The sequence below is a fragment of the Ambystoma mexicanum genome, chromosome 5p, assembly GCF_040938575.1.
Source record: "Ambystoma mexicanum isolate Mex_15411 chromosome 5p, UKY_AmexF1_1, whole genome shotgun sequence".
Classification (NCBI taxonomy): domain Eukaryota; kingdom Metazoa; phylum Chordata; class Amphibia; order Caudata; family Ambystomatidae; genus Ambystoma; species Ambystoma mexicanum.
Genome location: NC_090930.1, coordinates 143,701,593 through 143,721,374, shown reverse-complemented (window position 1 = coordinate 143,721,374; position 19,782 = coordinate 143,701,593).

Genomic DNA, 19,782 nt, shown 5'->3' with positions numbered 1-19,782 from the left:
GAGACTATGGAAGAAGGGTTTGTCAAAGTTTAAGGGATTCCCAACTATGCAGAGGAATTCTACCTGTTTTTAAACACGAATGGCAGTGTTATGACAGCAGTACTCACACAGAGAACCAGGTTGGGGTACAAACCCCTTGCATACTACAGTGGGAATTTGGACCAAGTGATGAGGGGTCACTTCCCGTGCAAACAAAGTTTAGCTACCGCAGGGTTCGCCATAGAGAAGGCTACAACCATTGTGATGGGATGCCCAATGACGTTGTTTGTCGAGCACGCATTAATTGCCATTTTAGAGAAACCAAAAGGCACATTGACATCTCAGCGTGCTTTTGCTTATGAAGTGGTTCTATCAAATCCAGCGATTAAAATAGTTTGATGCAAAACAGTGAACCCAGCTATGTTCATAGCATAGCCAGTCACTGAAGGAGAGCCAATACATGATTGCTCGAACTATGAAGAATTTTATGATGAGATTCCCAGAGTGAAAGAAAACACATTGGCAGGAGGATAAATTGTCTTTGTTGATGGTTCTACAAGGATTGATCAAAATGACGGACAGAGGTATGCAGGCACTGCTGTGGTGAAACAAACAGCGAATGGGGAATTTTGAGTACTCATTAGTGCACGATTACCCTCACACCATTCAGCACAAGCTGCAGAATTATTTGCTTTGATACTCGCACTCGAGAATCACAAAGACCAGAAAAGTGACTGTGTACAGTGACTCCGCTTACGTGAAGTCAACAGTGCACGCAGGCTTAGCACGCTGGAAAAGGAGGGGCAACCTCTGAGCGGACGGCACACCAGTGCAACATGCAGCCTTATTGTACAGGCTCATTAAGGCACTACAGGTCCCAGTGGGCATAGTGGTCATGAAATGTGCCGCCCACACGAAAGGGACAGATTTTATCTCATGTGGAAATCAAGCAGCAGACACTGAAGCCAAGCGTGTGGCGGCTAAAGACGAAACAATCATGAGTGTGGAAATAACTGATGTGCATGAGAGAATGACTGTTGCACGAAGCGAGCCTGAAGGTTATAGTAACCTGGCAAGGACTCAGTTAGTAGAGCTTCGATGGGAGGCACCACAGGAAGAAAATAACCTATGGAAGCGACAAGGGTGTTCTTTAACCCTTTAAGTGCCATGGGTATTTCCCCCCAGTGCCAGCGCCTTTTCTGGTGATTTTGGTATGTGGCCCTTCAATGCCTTGTAACTTTTTTGTTACATGAGAGGGTAGGTGATTTGTGCAGGCTACAAAAGTGTATGGTGCCTAAAGCAGCGACTAAATGTAGTTCACATTTGGGAAATGAAAGGGTTATGTGACAAAGGGCACCAGCAAATGGGTCAAAACGTTATGAAAACCACACAAACACAACAAATGTTATACCTTCCTGCGTTCCCACAGGTGTCCCGATGGAAGCGGTACCTCACATGTGTGGGTGCACCCACATGGGCGCCCGCCAAGGGGAAAGCCTAGAACACAAGTAACCCTAAGTCTGTTTTCACACCTGAATTTCACACTTTCTCCAGACAAGCGCAACATACAGATATGGGCCTCGGGTGTCCAAGCCACCAAGGAAAACAGGGAACCCCATGCATTTCCGAAAGGAGGACACCCGTGGGAGTCCGTGGAGGAATGATCTGCGCAAATCGGCCCAGAATTTATTATCCAGACACCCCCGCAAAGTCCGAAATGTGGGGAAAAAAACATGTTTTCTGCACATTTCACTCGGCACACTTATTGAAACACGCCGCCAACAACACATGGCCTACCGTCCCGCGTTTCCACAGGTGTCCCATTGAAAATGGTACCTCACATGTGTGGGTGCACCTACCTGGGCGCCAAGGGGAAAGCCTAAAACACAGGTAACCCCAAGTCTGTTTCGATACCTGAATTTGACACTTTCTCCAGACAAGCACAACATACAGATATGGGCCTCGGGTGTCCAAGCCACCAAGGAAAACAGGAACCCCCATGCATTTCCGAAAAGAGAACACCCATGGGAATCCGCAGAGGTATGATTTGCGCAAATGGGCCCAGAATTTATTACCCAGACACCCCCGCAAAGTCCGAAATGTGGGGGAAAAAATGCATTTTCCGCACATTTCACTCGGCCACCCATCGAAACACGCCGCCAACAACACATGGCCTACCGTCCCACGTTCCCACAGGTGTCCCAATGAAAACGGTACCTCACATGTGTGGGTGCACCTACCTGGGCGCCAAGGGGAAAGCCTAAAACACAGGTAACCCCAAGTCTGTTTCAACACCTGAATTTGAAACTTTCTCCAGGCAAGCACAACATACAGATATGGGCCTTGGGTGTCCAAGCCACCAAGGAAAACAGGGAACCCCATGAATTTCCGAAAAGAAGACACCCGTGGGAATTCTCAGAGGTATGATTTGCACAAATCGGCCCAGAATGTATTACCCAAACCCCCCTGCAAAGTCCGAAATGTGGGGGAAAAAACGCATTTTCCGCACATTTCACTCAGCGCACCCACCGAAACATGCTGCCAACAACACATGGCCTACCATCCCGCATTCCCATAGGTATCCCGATGAAAACGGTACCTCACATGTGTGGGCGCCAATGGGACAGCCTAAAACACAGATAACCCCAAGTCTGTTTCGACACCTGAATTTGGCACTTTCTCCAGACAAGCACAACATACAGATATGGGCCTCGGGTGTCCAAGCCACCAAGGAAAACAGGGATCTCCATGCATTTCCGAAAAGAGGACACCCGTTGGAATCCGCAGAAGTATGATTTGCACACATCGGCCCCGAATTTATTACCCAGACATGCCTGCAAAGTCCAAAATGTGGGAAAAAACGCATTTTCCGCACATTTCAGTCGGCGTACCCATCGAAACACGCCGCCAACAACACATGGTCTACCCTCCCGCGTTCCCAGAGGTGTCCCGATGAAAACCGTACCTTACATGTGTGGGTGCACCTACCTGGGCGCCAAGGGGAAAGCCTAAAACACAGGTAACCCCAAGATTGTTTCGACACCTGAATTTGCCACTTTATCCAGACAAGCACAACATAAAGATATGGGCCTCGGGTGTCCAAGCCACCAAGGAAAACAGGGAATCCCATGCATTTCCGAAAAGAGGACACCCATGGGAATCCACAGAGGTATGATTTGCGCAAATTGGCCCAGAATGTATTACCCAGACACCACCGCAAAGTCCGAAATGTGGGGAAAAAACACATTTACCACTCATTTTACACAGCGCACCCACCGAAACATGCCGCCAACAACACATGGCCTACCGTCCCGCGTTCCCACAGGTATCCCGATGAAAACGGTGCCGCACATGTGTGGGTGCACCAACCTGGGCGCCAAGGGGAAAGCCTAAAACACAGGTAACCCCAAGTCTGTTTCGACACCTGAATTTGACACTTTCTCCAGACAAGCACAACATACAGATATGGGCCTCGGGTGTCCAAGCCACCAAGGAAAACAGGGAACCCCATGCATTTCCGAAAAGAGGACACCCGTGGAAATCCGCAGAGGTATGATTTGCGCAAATTGGCCCAGAATGTATTACCCAGACACCCCCGCAAATTCCAAAATGTGGGAAAAAGAAAGCATTTTCCTCACATTTCACTCGACGCACCCATCGAAACACGCAGCTAACAACACCTGGCCTACCGTCCCACGATCCCACAGGTGGTCTGATGAAGACGGTACCTCACATGTGTGGGTGCAACTACCTGGGCGCCAAGGGGAAAGCCTAAACCACAAGTAACCCCAAGTCTGTTTCAACACCTGAATTTGACACTTTCTCCAGACAAGCTCAACATACAGATATGGGCCTCGGGTGTCCAAGCGACCAAGGAAAAAAGGAACCCCATGCATTTCTGAAAAGAGGACACCCGTGGAAATCCGCAGAGGTATGATTTGAGCAAATTGGCCCAGAATGTATTACCCAGACACCCTGCAAAGTCCGAAATGTGGGAAAAAAATGCATTTTCCGCACATTTCACTCGGCGTACCCATCGAAACAAGCTGCCAACAACACATGGCCTACCATCCTGCATTCCCACAGCTGTCCCGATGTAAACGACACCTCACATGTGTGGGTGCGTCTATCAAGGTTGCCAAGGGGAAAGCCTAAAACACAGGTAACCCCAAGTCTGTTTCGACACCTGAATTTGACACTTTCTCCAGACAAGCACAACATACAGATATGGGCCTCGGGTGTCCAAGCCACGAAGGAAAACAGGGAACCCCATGCATTTCCGAAAAGAGGACACCCGTGGGAATCTGCAGAGGTATGATTTGTGCAAATCGGCCCAGAATTTATTACCCAGAAGCCCCGGCAAAGTCTGAAATGTGCCGAATAAATCCACATTTTTCACTTTGTCAGGGGTTCTGGGTAAAACGGTCCGCTTCGCGCAAGTTGGACCTCTGTGGATTCCTACCGGTGCTCTCTTTTCAGAAATGCATGGGGTTCCCAGTTTTCCTTGGTGGCTTGGACACCCTATGCCCAAATCTGTAGGTTATCTCCCCACACCCTTTTGTGGTTACCAGTGGGTTAGCCGTTTCCTTATGCGGCTAGTTTGGTGAACCCACACATGTGAGGTACCGTTTTCGTTGGGACACCTGTAGGAACACGGGAAATATGACATCTGTTGTTGCGGGCGTGTTTCGGGGGTTGAACAGAGAGAAATGTCTTGAAATTGTGTTTTTTACCCCCAAATTTGGAATTTGATGCAGGTTCTGGGTAGTAGATTCTGGGCCGATTTATGCAAGGCAGACCTCTGTGGATTGCCACGGGTCTCCTCTTTTGGGAAATGCATGGGGTTCCCTGTTTTCCTTGCTGGCTTTGACACCCTAGGCCCAAATCTGTAGGTTGCCCACAGGAACAAAATGGGCCGCGCCAAAAGGCTTGGGGTTACCAGTGGGTTACCCTTTTCCTTTTGCACCCCAGTAGGTGCACCCACACATGTGAGGTACCGTTTTTGCCAGGACACCTGTGTGAACGCGAGAATGACATCTGTTGTTGGCGACGTGTTTCGGTGAGTGGACACAGGGAAATGTCTCTGATATTGGCTGGAAATGAAGACAATTCTCAGATATTTCGCTCTGGCCACCCACCGAAACACACTGCCAACAACACATGGCCTACCTTCCCGCGTCCCCACACGTGTCCCGATGAAAACGGTACCTCACATGTGTGGGTGCACCTACCGGGGGCATAAAAGGAAAAGAGTAACCCACTGGTAACCCCAACCCTTTCACCACTGCCCATTTTGTTCATGTGGGCAACCTACAGATTTGGGGCTAGGGTGTCGAAGCCAGCAAGAGAAACAGGGAACCCCATGTATTTCCCGAAAGAGGACACCTGTGGGAATCCACAGAGGTCTGCCTTTGGCAAATTGGCCCAGTTTTTATAAGCCACAATCCCCGACAAAGTGTGATATTTGGTGGGGAAAAAACACAATGTTCACTTTGTCTGGAATGCTGGGTACTAAATTCTGGGCCGCTTCGCGCAAGTCAGACCTCTGTGCACTCCCACCTCCCCCCTTCCCTCGCCTTTTTTTTTCACCCATGGGGGCAGTGATCATCTGCCCCCAGGGGTCTCCAGCGCTGGGGCCACGGGGGGAAAGGGGCTGCTTACCTAGTAAGCAGCCCCCCCCCCTGCATCACAAAAGGATCTCTATTGATCCTGTGACATTGCTGCTCACGGACCGGGGGCCCCGCCCCCGATCCGTGAGCAGAAATGCCACACAATGGGTATCGTTGGAAAGGGGAGAATCTCCCCTTTTTAACGATACCAGTGTCGATCTCCGGCTTGAAATACAGCCAGAGATCGAGGCTGACAAAGAAGGGCACTCACCTTCTTTCTTCACTGCAGCAGCCAAAAATGGCTGCTGCAGTGATTTTACTTTGAGTTTCAGGCTGACGTGCTTTACGCACGCTGACGTGCAACTGAAGGTAATCCAGCCCCCTGGCAGTGAGGGGGACCTCCCCTCACATAGGCCAGGGGTTGGATTACAGTTTTGAGCGATCCCTGCTTTGTAGGGATCGCTCAAAACAAGGTGCCAAAAAGGATGAGCTATCTCGTCTTTTGCACTGCACATGCACTTCCTTGGCACGTAAGGGGTTAAAACCCTCTGAGAGCTTGTGGTCACAAGACAGCACTGGTAAACCGGTGATGCCTATAGCCTTATTGAAAATAGCACTGGAACAGTTACACTATCCAGCGCACATGACAAAGGAGAAACTAGCAGCAACAATTGCTGAAGACTACTTCATACCGAACTTGGCAGAACTCGTTACTCGTTTTACGGTGATCCCAATGAAGATGATTATGTACAAGACATAAAGACGAGAAACAATGGCTAAACAAAGAATATTGTGAGCAGATATGAGAAGCCTGAAGTTAAAGGAGCAGAAATCAGAAGAGAAACAAACAAGAAACTGAACGTCGAAGGGAAATCTCCACAAGAAGCGCAAAGATGGAAGAACAGAGGTCAAATGCAAATCTGGGCAACAGTGCTCTCACCAGACGGATGGGAGAAAGGAGTAGTGATCTGCAAAGCATGGATGATCATTGAACATTATAAATAAACTGTTGAAAATTCACAGATATGGCCAAGACTGGCAAGACTAGCAAGACTGCTAACATGGGTCGAAGACAGAGGAGAATCCCTACAGATAGTGCCATTGGAGAATTCCAAACTGTGCTTTAGAAACAATGAAAAATGGGAGAAAATAAGAACTGTGGATGAATCTTCGATGCCACAGGAATGGAACTTGGTACTGCAGTGATCTTGGATCATTATTGAGCATGCGGTTCCAAAGCATATATTAGGTTGCCAAAGGATTGGGGAGGTATATGCACATTGGTGAATGTCCATGTTCCAGCATTGGTGATTCCAAAAGGTAACCTGAATATCGACAGTTTCCCGAAGGCAGATGCTCATATGAGGAAGAAGAGATCTGTGGAACTGATGAACCGAATGAAGAGAAAGAATGACTTCTCTGCCAAATCAGAAGGAGCCTTTCATGCAATTCCATACGAACACAGGCTGTTCAGCTTGACCTCATCAGTGTTCACGACAATCCTGATGCCAAGAGTTCCAGTTGGAGCAAATATTAAATGGTTGCAGATAACCAGATGGGAGTTACTGCAGAACATCAACACAACCATAAAGGGATTCAACGCAATCAAAGAAGAGTTAAGAGCGATCCGACTAATGACTCTCCAGAACAGATGTGTCCTAGACATGATTACAGCAATGGATGGTGGTGTTTGTGCAAAAATTGGAGAATCATGTTGCACATTTATACCATCTCACGACGACGGAAATGGGACCTTAACAGAGGCCATAGGTATGCTGACAAAACTACAGAATCAGATGATAGATGAAGCCGACGAAGTTAATGACGACAGTTGGTTTGGATCACTGTTTTCATAGGTTCCACAATGGATGGCAGACACATTCAAGATCCTTGGAGCCCTGTTGGTGATTATATTGCTTGGATTCTGTGTTATCAAGATAATAATGTCTCTGTGCCAGAAAACTGAGAAAAAGGCCATAGGGATGACAATCATGATTACCGTCGAGTCAGAAGGGAAGCCCAAGGACCTGACTGATGAAAAATAAGAGGCTTTGTGAAGGCCAGCATTTATGCACCAGAAAGAACAAAGTTTCAGTATCCGAGAAAACATAGAAACATATGTGGGAAAATTGATCTTTTGTAATCCAAGTGGAGAATGTCAACTAATGACATGGGACAAAGACGAGCAAGTAAGAACAGCAGGATGTTTTAAGGGAGTGATAAAGATATGTACCCCAAAGGAACATTTCTGTAGACCTAGATGTCCAGATCCAGAGGATGACAGAAAAGCGAAAGTGAGGAAAGAAGTAAGAGTGGTTGATGAATCGCCCAGGGAGGGGAGTGAAGAGAAAGTGCCCAACATCGTCCCCACTCGAGCCACCCCTCTCGAAGTGCCAGGAACATTCACACCAAAATATGTGACATATGAAGAACAGGTAAACCAGCAAAGAGCCGCAGTGGGGCCCTGCCCAGTGCCTACCGAAAGAACAGCACCGTTTGAAGTACCGACACCTAAGCAAACCTGGAGAGTAAGGTACCCACTGAGAAATCCATATCCACAGACACGACAAAGGAGCGGTTGTCAGAATGGAATACCCGAAGAAACCAGGAAGATACTAAAAGAAGACGACTCATGAAGTCATGAGAAATCGGACGGACGCACATATAGAGCATATAAGGACCTAAGAATGTTGACAAAAGGACGAAATGCCATGGATAAGTGACATTGTGGGCCTAAGGTGAAACAGTTGATTTCAAGACGAAGAAACTTATGCCAGATGCACGATGAAGACATTAAGTCAGTTTAAACGTGTACATACATAAGAAACCGCAAGAAGCAAAGAAATTGTGGAGCTTTCTTATGCTTTGTAGTAAAATAGATTGCGGCAGGCGCTTACTATACATATATCTACCTCAGAAGCACTTTATAGATGAGTGAAAACTCCACTACGCACATGAGCAGAACCGAACAGAGGTTACAAAAAGTTTCAAGAGGGAAAGTCAGCAGCAACAAATCAAGAAGTAAAGACGGAGAGAAACCCAGCTGAAGGTAAACCCAGGCCCAGGTCGTATCAGGCTGGAATAGGCTGACGATGCCTACAACTAGAGATAAGATTAACAAGAGTCTCCTGTTCAACAAGGTTAAGATAAGCGCAGATGGTATACGACTGACAGAATTAAATCAAATACATAGAACTTGATGAAGAAGAGGCTGATTTTACGGTGTCCTAGTCACGTGCCAAGGGAAAGGGATGAGACTTTCACACCTACGCATGGAGCCTCGTCGTACCCATCCTCCTTAATCTTTCTCAGACCAAGAGGTAGACTCAAGGCCAAACTACAAAGCAGTAATTGACACACAGCCACTGAGTTGATGTATGGTTGTACCATAAATTGAAGGAAAGCTGGGGTGTAGGCTTACTCCCTACACCTGACCAATTATTCTGCATGTGCTAAGCACAAGTGGCAAAGAATGTGTGGGATCGATGCCAACCCAATCATAGTGGACCATGTAATCTGGAGTCCTATAGATATTAGGGCCAATGGGACATCATACTTTTAGTGACGTTTACAGTAGCCAGTTTGAAGGAAGGGCTTAGTTGCCCCACCTGACATTATTACCCAATCCCATCTCCCTGTTACCATGTACAGATATAGTACCTGTGTTAAAGTTACCTTCCTATAACCAATCAAGTTGCATGTTAGGTTTTTAAGATTACACGCCAATGATGATGAGTTTTTGGTATAAAGGTTGTGGGTTTTCTAAAATTAATCGTAGTTTAAGCGAGAAGGAAGATCGAGCGGTTGCTGATGTTCGTTGAACTCCCTGTTTTTTGTACTTGTCATTAAACAGACTCCCTTTGCCAAACTATTGAGTTGTCAATATTATTTGATTCGAGAGAACGAATCTGCATCCCCATCCATCTCGAGGGTGCTGCCGCTCATCTTAAAGGGCTGTTTGGAGACCCCCAGACTTATGGGCCGGCTGGGGTCCATCCAGTTCAAGAGGGTCATCATCAGTCTTCTAAGATGCACTCAGGTGCATTTGCATCTTATTTAACCTGTTCTACCACCCACATTGACTCACAGAGGTCCTATCTGGTTTTACCAGGCGTCCTTACCGGGTCCCGCGAGGGGACCTCGTAATGCGGCAGAACGGGTTTAACGTGTCCGCCTCCTTTTGCGGAGCCCGTTAACCCGTTCCGCCAGGGTTGTAATGAGGCCCACCCCCCCCCCGCATCAGTCTAGACCAAAATAAATTCCACGAATAATCTGTGCCCAAGTGAATAGACTTTAAAAATTCACCCTCTAGAGGAGTTAAAATGCGGGCAAACAGTAACCCAATGCCTTAAGGTGTCCTGAGAGTCGTCCACCTGTGTTTCTCTTATGAGGCTCCATGCACATTTTTTTTTATAAGCGAAGACAGCAACTGTGACCTTTTAAAGGCTTGTTCTGGGTGATGAGATCTTCAATGAAGCAAAATAGACCTTGCTGCAGCCACTCTTCCAGAACCCTCTGCTGGATGGAAGTTCTAGAGCTCACGATCAGTTTGGTTAGGTTATTGCAAGAATATATCTACCTGAGCTGCCTTGGCTTCAAGGCTCTGTATCTTTTGCTTGTCCACCAGTGGATGATGGGACTTTTGGTTGACCCCCAACTGCTCGCCCCTCCAACTGCTCGCCCCCTCCAACTGCTCACCACCTGCTATTTCCTATGCACAGTTTCATATTTGTCAACCACTGGTGGTCGACATATGCAGCTTCTTGCCCTCTCTCCCAACATCCAATCCCTCCACCCCCCACAGCCCCCTTATTCCCCTATACCAGTCCACCCCACCATCCCTATTCTCTTCCGGCGATCTTCCCCGGTATCCCCCTTTTCCAACCCCTGACTACTCCACCTGGACTCCCTCACCCACTACCCCTTTGCTGCACTACCCCCCACTTGCACCCTCCCCCCAGCCCTACCATCTCTCCTACCCCACACTCTCACTTCTCATCTAGACCTGGGGATACCCCTGCACCCCTCTATTACCACACGCCCATCCCCCTAGACTCCCAGTATGTACTGCACCCCATCCCACCTAAGCCTCCTGCCCACCTTAGATGTTTAGGTTCCTGCACATCACTAAGTGGTCGAGGAGGGGGCCAGGATGACAATTTTAAATGGTCTACCACTCCAGCCCGGTACCCACTTAATGAAGAGCGCTCATCTCTTCTATCTTAGAAGTCGAGCAAAAGCCCAATACCAGTGTAAGCTGCTAACCTCCCGCCCCCTTCAGCAATCCCCCACATGAGCAATCGAAAGGGTGCTCAGGGCCCCCAGCACCTTCCTTTATTCAACTCGCCCACCTTCCCCACTCTTTGGCCTTACGATCATGAGAGTAGGGCCTGATCAGATGCTTGGGAAAGCACCACCCCAGTACGGACTTGAGGCCGACATCTTACAATCATAAAGGAAGGTGGTGGGGGGAGGGGGAAGAAGTTGCATAGGAACATCTTCAAAGTAAAGAGATAATAACAATTATAATAATAATGTGTTTTTTGTATAGGGCTTTAATCCAAAGCGCTTTACGTAGGAGATATTTACATACATTACTATTATTACCCAATCGAAAATGGTACTTATAATGGGGGTCATTTTGCTGGGGGGAGGAGGGCCCATATCATTATTCACTAGCAGAGATATAATGCCACCAGGAAATTAGGAGCCATGGCATTTGTCTGCATTTACAGCACACACCCAGGGAATGGAGCAGACTATCCCCTCCTGCCTCCTCCAGTAGCTCCATGCTGACACCCTCATTACAAGTTTGCTGGTCCGCTATTAACTGTGCCGGTAAAACCCTACCAACACCGTTTTCCAGACCGGCAAACTATGAGTTCTGTGGCCGCTGTGCCGGTCCGCCCGCCCGGTCTGAGCTGGCGGGCGGAACAGCACCGCCTGCCGAGATGCACAGAAACACCGGCACCATTACGACATGGTGCCAGTGTTTAACAGAATTGCAGGCACCGGAATTACCGTACCACCGGGGCTGTAATGCCCCGGTTATTCCGGCAAGTCTGGTGCCGGTAATTCCCTATGGGTCTGACAGCAGCCTGCCGGTTTTACAGGCACGGCTACCGCCGGACTCGTAATGGGCTCCATTGACAGCCACCTCTCCTTCAAAACGCACACAGCAAGAAAAACCCAGACAGCTTAGTGCCAGCTCTCCCTTAAGCGTCAAATCAGGCCTTCCTTCCAGACAGTAACTTTTGATCCACTGTACTGGACTTGATCCTTCCTCACCTGGACAGTGGAAATGCCTCCTCTCCAGCCACCTGGCGCTAAAGGGAAGCGTTCTCCATGCGCAGCGTAATCGTAGGCTGCCACAAGTTTGACCGCATTATGCCCACACTTTTTAAACTACATTGGTTGCCCCTACAAGCATGCAACATGTATGAAGCTGTATGCATGCTCCCTGCCCCCTCGCCGACAAGGTCCCCATCCCTGCTTGCCAAAGCCAGGAGCATGTCAGATTAAAACTGCGAAAGCAGAAAAAAGAAGAAGAAAAAAACAGGCCCCAGGCATTCTCGATCTACACCCCAAGCTCTGGAATCTCATACCTGTCAATATTAGACTCACTCGCCCCCATCCTCGTGCAATACAGAAAGGAGCTCAAGACCCTCCCCTCCACTGGCACTGCAGACCACCGACCCAACATGAACCCTAATCTAATTACTGCTGCTGTTCCTTAATTGCCCTGCTGTAACTTGTGGACCCCTTCCTGTATCCTACTAGTCCACTGGGGTCTGCACACAATGAATACCCAACATACAATAAGATAAATGCGGCAAATACGCCTGCATCTCACCCTTGTTTTCATCTGGGGGCGGGATGCGGGAACACCTGGATGAATCCATGAGGATTTGTGTTCATTCCCCCCAACTTGGCAGAATCCATAGGGATTTGTGTCAATGCCCTCCAACTTGGCATAATCCATAAGGATTCATGTTAACGTCCCCCAACTTGGCAGAATCCATAGGGATTCATGTTAATGCCCCCCAATTTGGCAGACTCCATAGGAATTGATGATAATGCCCCCGCAACCTGTCAGAATCAATAGGGAGTTATGTTATTGACCCCCAACCTGGCATAATCCATAGGGATTCATGTTAATGCCCCCCCACTTTGGTAGAATCCGTAGGGATTCTTGTTCATGCCCCACATCTTGGCAGCATCCGTAGGGATTCATGAAAATGCCCGCGCAACCTGGCAGAATCCATAAGGATTCATGTTAATGCCCCCCAACCTGGCAGCATCCATAGGGATTCATAACAATGCCCCTCCAACCTGGCAAAATCCATAAGGATGCATGTTAATGCCCCCAACCTAGAAGAATCCATAGGGATTCATGTTAAGCCCCCCAACCTGTAGAATACGTAGGGATTCATGTTAATGCCCCCATATGCATGTAAATGGCAGCCATCTTTGTTAATGGGCCTAAAAGGGCTTCATACACGGGATCGCACAGATTTCTGTCCCTCAAGTCACCCATTATCAAAAGCAATCAAAATTACACAGAGAGGACCGTGGACACCAAAGAGTTAGCAGCCAAGGTCCTCTACAGGCAATTAAAGCCCCACTTAAAGTGAGTCAGAAATTTGGTGAATATATGCACATAAATCCGATAGCATTATCAGTACTAGCAGCATTCCCTCGTGCCTTTATTACTGAAAAGTAAAAGTGACTACTGCCTACTGGAAGTTCATAATGTATTCTAATATTTACTGTTTACGTTTAGGGGCACCAGTGCCCAGAATGGGACAGTGCACAGACCTCACGTTGGAAATCTCTCCCTGAAGTCAGCAATTGCTGCCTCGAGGCTGGTGCCAAGAGCAGGGGCGGCCAGAATGTGTAGCCCTGGTGCGGTATGTGGGGCAGGCCGGGCACACCACGGGACGGCGGATGGGCAAACACCAGCAGAGTTACCTTTAGCAATGAAAAGCTCATTCGGAACCCTGTGTTGGCGCGCTTAGAGGCGACACGCGGAAAAGAAGCGGAGCCCCAAAGCTAACAATGGCGGCCGGGGTGGCCAGTCCTGGGGTCTTACCTCTGCCCTCAGTGCTGTGGTAAGAAAACTCCCCCACCTTTACACGGGAAAGGGGGAGAAGGCTTTCACGATGGTTGACCCTCGAGTAACTTTTTGATTTTTTCTCAGAAGGGGGAAAGGCTGGTCTCTTGCCCATTTTTGTCAAGTAAACTTATAAAATAATTGAGTGATTTGTATAGCCTTTTTACACAGCTGATCAATTCCTGGTCATTATATATCTATTATATATATAATCTATATATATATGTGTGTGTACTGTCCGCGAAACGAAACGCGTTAACTCCATCTATGATGCACCAGTCACCTTGGGAGAACCACAGTGTGTGTGGTTTTTGATACTTTGTTGCCATGAAAATGTGCGAGGATTTTATGGAACCGAAATGAAGTGGAAGACTTTGTAAACTTGGCTTCCTGATTGTTGCTTGGATCGAGGAGTGCTCCTCCAACAACTGTTGCATGAACAGTTAAAAGGACATATATATATATATAACAGGGCATGCGGTAGCGGGCCTGTTGTCATGGTTAAATTGCTCATCCCCCCAGAACGAATCTGCACAAAACTTTGGAAACAATATATGGCTCCGTCAGATAGATTCCGCGAAGTTTGGTGAGGTTTTGTTAAGAGGGGTCAAAGATATAGGGGAATCCGAAAATGTGTGGTTTTTCCATTGGAAAAGAAATGTTGCTGACGTCTACAGCCCAAACCGCTGGATGTACTTTGACCAAATTTGCTGCAGGAGCGGTGGCTTGGTCCCAACAGCGTGCTTTTGTAAATTTGGTGTCAATCCATCCAGTATTTTTTTTTTTATGTGACCAAAAAGTAGGTAAATATTTGTTTGTGATATCTGGGTTTGGTCTGTGCACTCACATCCCTGTTCGGTCTGCTGATGGGCCTCCGATTGGCCCAGAGGGCTGCGTGAGATCCGCGGACATCGGACGCGCCCGCTGATTGGATGGTGAAAAGCATGAGGAACATCATATTTTTGGAAACGCCCGCCATGTTGGATTTGCGGACAACCGCCAGTGTTCGTGGACATCATTGTGGAAACATATTAAAAAACACAACATTGCACTTGTCAAACTAATGAAACAATCTCTGGGAAAGTGAGGGGTGATGAGGAACGGATGGGATATGGCCATAAAAAGCCAAAAAACAGGTGTTTTTATTCTCTTATGTCCACAAACAGTTCGGCGCAATCCACTGTTGTTTTTTTCGGACATCTGAGATGTTTGGGAGCATGTATGCTTATTTCTGCATTACCTTGTGTTGGTAAAAAGCAGTTTTTGGATGGCTTATAACTTTGGTGCCACACAATGAAACTGCATGACATTTTGGAATTTAATTCTAGACCTGAATTTGAATTGTTTTTCAAATTGTGGTGCTGTTTTTCAAGAGGGAACAAAATTAGCGGGGGGTTCCAAAATATTGGTGCCATTTGATGAATTTGCATAAAAGTTTGCAAAAAGATTTTAGATCAAGATATGACTATTTTTGCAAAGTTTGGTGGGATTTTGTCAATGGGGGCAAAATTAAAGAGGGGGGACCTCAACATTTCTAGATGGCTTATAACTTTGTTGCTGTTTGACGAATCTGGACAAATATTTCAGAAATATTATAGACCCAACCTTGAAGGTCTGTACAAAGTCTGAATGGATTTTGTCAAGTGGGGGCTAAATTAGATGACTATTGTATGTACGTACATTTTGACACTTTTGAAAAAACAAAACATGGGCATATTTGCAGCAAACTCGTGTAAGGAGCATTGGCAAGGACTTGAAAGCATGGGTTTGAAAATGTGTCTGTGTATTATTTTTTGAAAAGTGTCATATTATAGGAACAAAACATAGTGATATACCTTTGGTGACTGAAGTATAGCCTGTGGCCATGGGCAGACCCGGACAATCTGGCTACTGGCATGACTATGAGGGACTAGCAATGGGGCTAATGTGGTAATGTTTTTAAAATTTGGAAATTTGGAATACATTTGAAAGGAAAAAAATGTGCTCATGGGTACATGTAGAAGTGGTGGATGGGAATGCAGCATATATGCACGAGGAGGGCCAGCAAGAACCGGAAAGCATGGTTTTGCAAATATGGGCGGTGTTTGTTTTTTTAAGTGTGAAATGTAAGTACACAACACAGTGATATAACATTGGTGTCTGGGTGATGGGCCTTGCTGTCAGCAAGCAGAAATGTGTACTGTAATTTCCTCATTGTGACACGCGGCATGGGCGAAGCGGTAGCTTTGAAAGGGAAAAAATATTCTGCTCTTGGTTACAGCCTGAATTGGTGGACTAGACTACAGAAAGATGAGCAATAGCAAGGACCTGAAAGCATGTTTTTGGAAGTATGTCTTGTGTTTTATTTTTCAAAAGTGTCGGAATGTAAGTAGAAAAAGTAGTGATACACATTTGGTGTCTGGGTAGTGTAAAAAGCTTTATGCACCACTCACAGGGCCTTAAATCTGATATGCCACTCAACAGGGAGCCAATGGAGGTGACGCAGCAGAGGGGTCATTTGATTCCCACAGGGAGGATGGAGCACAGCCCCGGCTGTTGCATTTTGCAACAGCTGAAAGCGCTGAAGCAGATGTTTCAGGAGGGCAAGATAAAGGGCATTAAAATAATCAGTATTGCTGATGACCATGGAGGAAACCACAGGTGCATGAACCTTCGAAGAAATACAGGGCAAATAATGTGATTTTTGGCATACGAGAGGCTGAGATTTTGACACCTAGGTCTTTCACTGAGGGGACCGGTGGGGGAATGAGCCAAGACTCTCAGGCCAAAACACAGGGGTCCAAACAGAGCACATCGCTGTGCCCACCACCAGCACCTCAGTTCTTTCTCTGTTGAGCTTAAGCCATTTCACAGCCATCCAGTCACCAATAACTAGCAGTCAGTTGTTCAGTCAACCCGCTGACTCAGGTTGGGTAAGATCCAGCCGCACAATGATGTGAGTATCATCGGGTAGGAATAACACAGCAAGCCAAAAGCATTAATAATATTCAAAAGAGGTTGAATATAAAGATGAAATAAAGTCGGAGACAGAGAAGAACCCCGGGGAACCCCACAAAGTAAACATTACGAACAGACAGACAACATATTGAAAAAAATAAATAAATGAACATGAATAAAGAGTAAGGCAAACTGTCATTATTTCTATAAATACCAAGTAGTTATTAGTGTTGCTGTATTGTTAATCACGCGTTTAATTCTACTAGTTAGCATGCTCTGTCGTAATGCATGTGGGATTCCAATAGCTCAAGTGAAGCTATGTGTTGTATACTGTTAGAACATGTACTTCTTATGAAGTCTCTACATGATGTAACTTAACGTAAAGACCCAACACTCTTGTGTGGCAGAGAAAAATGATTGGGAGGTGTACAGACTTTGACCGATATATCGTTTGTTAAGGACAACCATGCAAGGTGATTGACCTGTGTGTAATTCTCCTCATCAATCAGTGTAGAATCATTGACCTGCTGTCGATTCTCAATGCCGTGTGCAGAAAAGTATAGTGTACGATAAATGTGGAGTAGAGGCATTTATCGTGAATCTAGGTACAATGGGCATTCATGTATCTATAGCATAAAGTTCTAGCATGGTGCAAACCACCTTGTAATGCAGTGTCAGATCATCTAGAGAAAACATTCCAGAAAAAGAAGATTCCGATCGCTGAAAGCGGCTCGAAAAGGCAACGCTGCAGATGCTGCTGTAAAAATAAACTCATCGGTTGTCATGGTAAGGTCGAAGCGTGTAGATGCAGAAGAATGGAATAGGCTATGTGTAAAGAAGGCGGCCATCTTGAAAGAGCAAGATAGGCCCGATACGTATATGTTCATACTTGTTACAGTGTAGTTAAGATGCATCCCCCCCTTGGGACTCCTCTGCTCCAGTAGTTGCTGTGATGCTGGAAATGTATCGGAGGGACAGGGCCTCTGTATCCTTGTCCTTTACTGCTTTTTATCGTGTGTTCTGTCGTTTTTTCTGTGCAGGAGTTCATGTGGGACTCCTGGGGGTGCAGCTCTCTTTCTTTTGGTTTGGTGAACGGACCCGTGGGATACCCTTATGGCACCCATGGGTGGGGGTACAACACTGTGCCCCTAGTGTATGTTTTTGGGCACCTGTGGGTGGCCCGCAGAGCAGGGTATGGGCTGGTGGCAGCTCCATGCTGAATTTGACAGGTGCGCGGTGTAGCCTCCATTTTGGGATACCCCGGCCCTGCCATTGGGATCAGTTGATTCCTGATGAAAAACAAGACGGCCCCTGTGGCCTCTTGCTTTCTATTACCCATTACCTTGTTTTCCCAAAGTCCAGGGAAGCCCTGACTCTGTCCCTTCCCCCTGACTGGTTGTTGGGTGGAAATGCCATATATGGTGTTGTTGTGAAGGCCCAGCCAGACTAGCTGGAGCCTTCCCGGTGATGTATGTTGTGGGGACCTCCTGTGGGTGGGACCTGGGTGAATAGAGTGTGTGACGAATATGCATTCTGTGTTGTGGGTGTCTAGTATCTGGTGGTTGACACAATGACTGAGACAACCTTGCCCGAAACCGGTATGAATGCAATTTGGAGTGTTGAATGGCTCGGTACTTGACCCAGTACACATAACTTGTTGTGAGTGTCTGGAGAGAAGTGAATGGCCTGAATACCTTGTGTGCCTGATTGGCTGCCTGCCTGCATGAATGCCCGTAGTCGTGATTGGATGCTTGAGTGTGACCCAGCGGAATGAATGGGAGATCAACAGTATATCTGGGGACCTCTCACTGCTAGGAATCGTGTTCAGAAGCTGAAGTCCACTACGACGAGTAACTGGATTAACTGATGCTTAACCTTGAAGCCCTGCTGGACGAGAAGAAGTGCTGTTGCTCTCCTTCCCAATCTGAAAGCTGCTGTGCCCCCAAGGACTGACCCAGAGAGGACCTGGTAAGGCGCCCTCTTCCCGAGCTACGAGGGACCATCGTGCACAGCTGATCTTTGCCAATGCTCCCTGGTAGACAGACCTTCGACAGGCTGCCGACTGGATACGGGGACTGCTGCGGAACTCCAAGGAGAAGCACTCGGACTGTTGTCCGCCACTGTCGACGACCGCAGTCGCAGACCGGAGCCGCCGTGCTCCCGTTTGCCTAAGAACTTCCATTGATCATCGGACGCTCTCGTCTGCATCGTCATCCACTTGTCTCCTGCTGGAGAAGGCCCGACCGTCGACACGGCGAGGAGCATCCACCAGTGGGTTTCCCGCCATCTAAAGACCACAGAGACGCCCACGACTCGACGCCCTTGCTGGGCCACAGTTCTTCATCATCTCTTTGCGGTCCAGAACTATTGTCACCGAGGTGCCCCGCACGCCTGTTCCTTGCAGGACGCCAACGCTCTGTCGTCGACGAGCACCGCTAGGAACGAAGCTGCCACTTCCCTGCCATAGTTCACCCTGTTCACCGTCGGACGTTCGACGACCCGTGACTCCTGCCTTAAAGGGAGGGCACTCAAGAAGGGCCGTCGGTTCCCCGACACCGAACGCCAAGTTCCCCGACACCTCTCGACGATCCGTGGCTCCCACCTGAAAGGGAGGCACTCAAGAAGGATCGGTCGGCGCATCGTCGGAGAACTCTACTCCACCAGGTACATTGGGGGGGGTAAAACCTTAACAGGAAGAAGTAAGACTATTGAACATTTGGACTGGGCTTGTGCTATATATCTTTATTTACAGGTTGTCCAGGTGGGGGGATCTCCACACAGGACTGTGTCTAGGTAACGGGGCCAGCATCCTGCCTATTGTTTCAACCACCTTGTGTTCCTTCCTATCTCTATTGCTGGTTTACTCGTTATTGATCTGTGCAACATTTTAACCGTACAGTTGATGCACTTTAATGAGATTCGATAACATTGGTAGTACCACTTTAGAATTGTATATATTTATCATTATTGACTTCTGAGTACAAAGTGCGTTATTGTGATCGTGTACATACCTTTGAATATTAATTATATAAAGACTGTGTTTTCAGTAATACAGTGAGTGGACATTTCTTTGTGGGGGTTCGGATACTACACTGTACTTACGAACCAGCCTGCATCACCTCCTGAGAAGCTAGGCCTTGATTG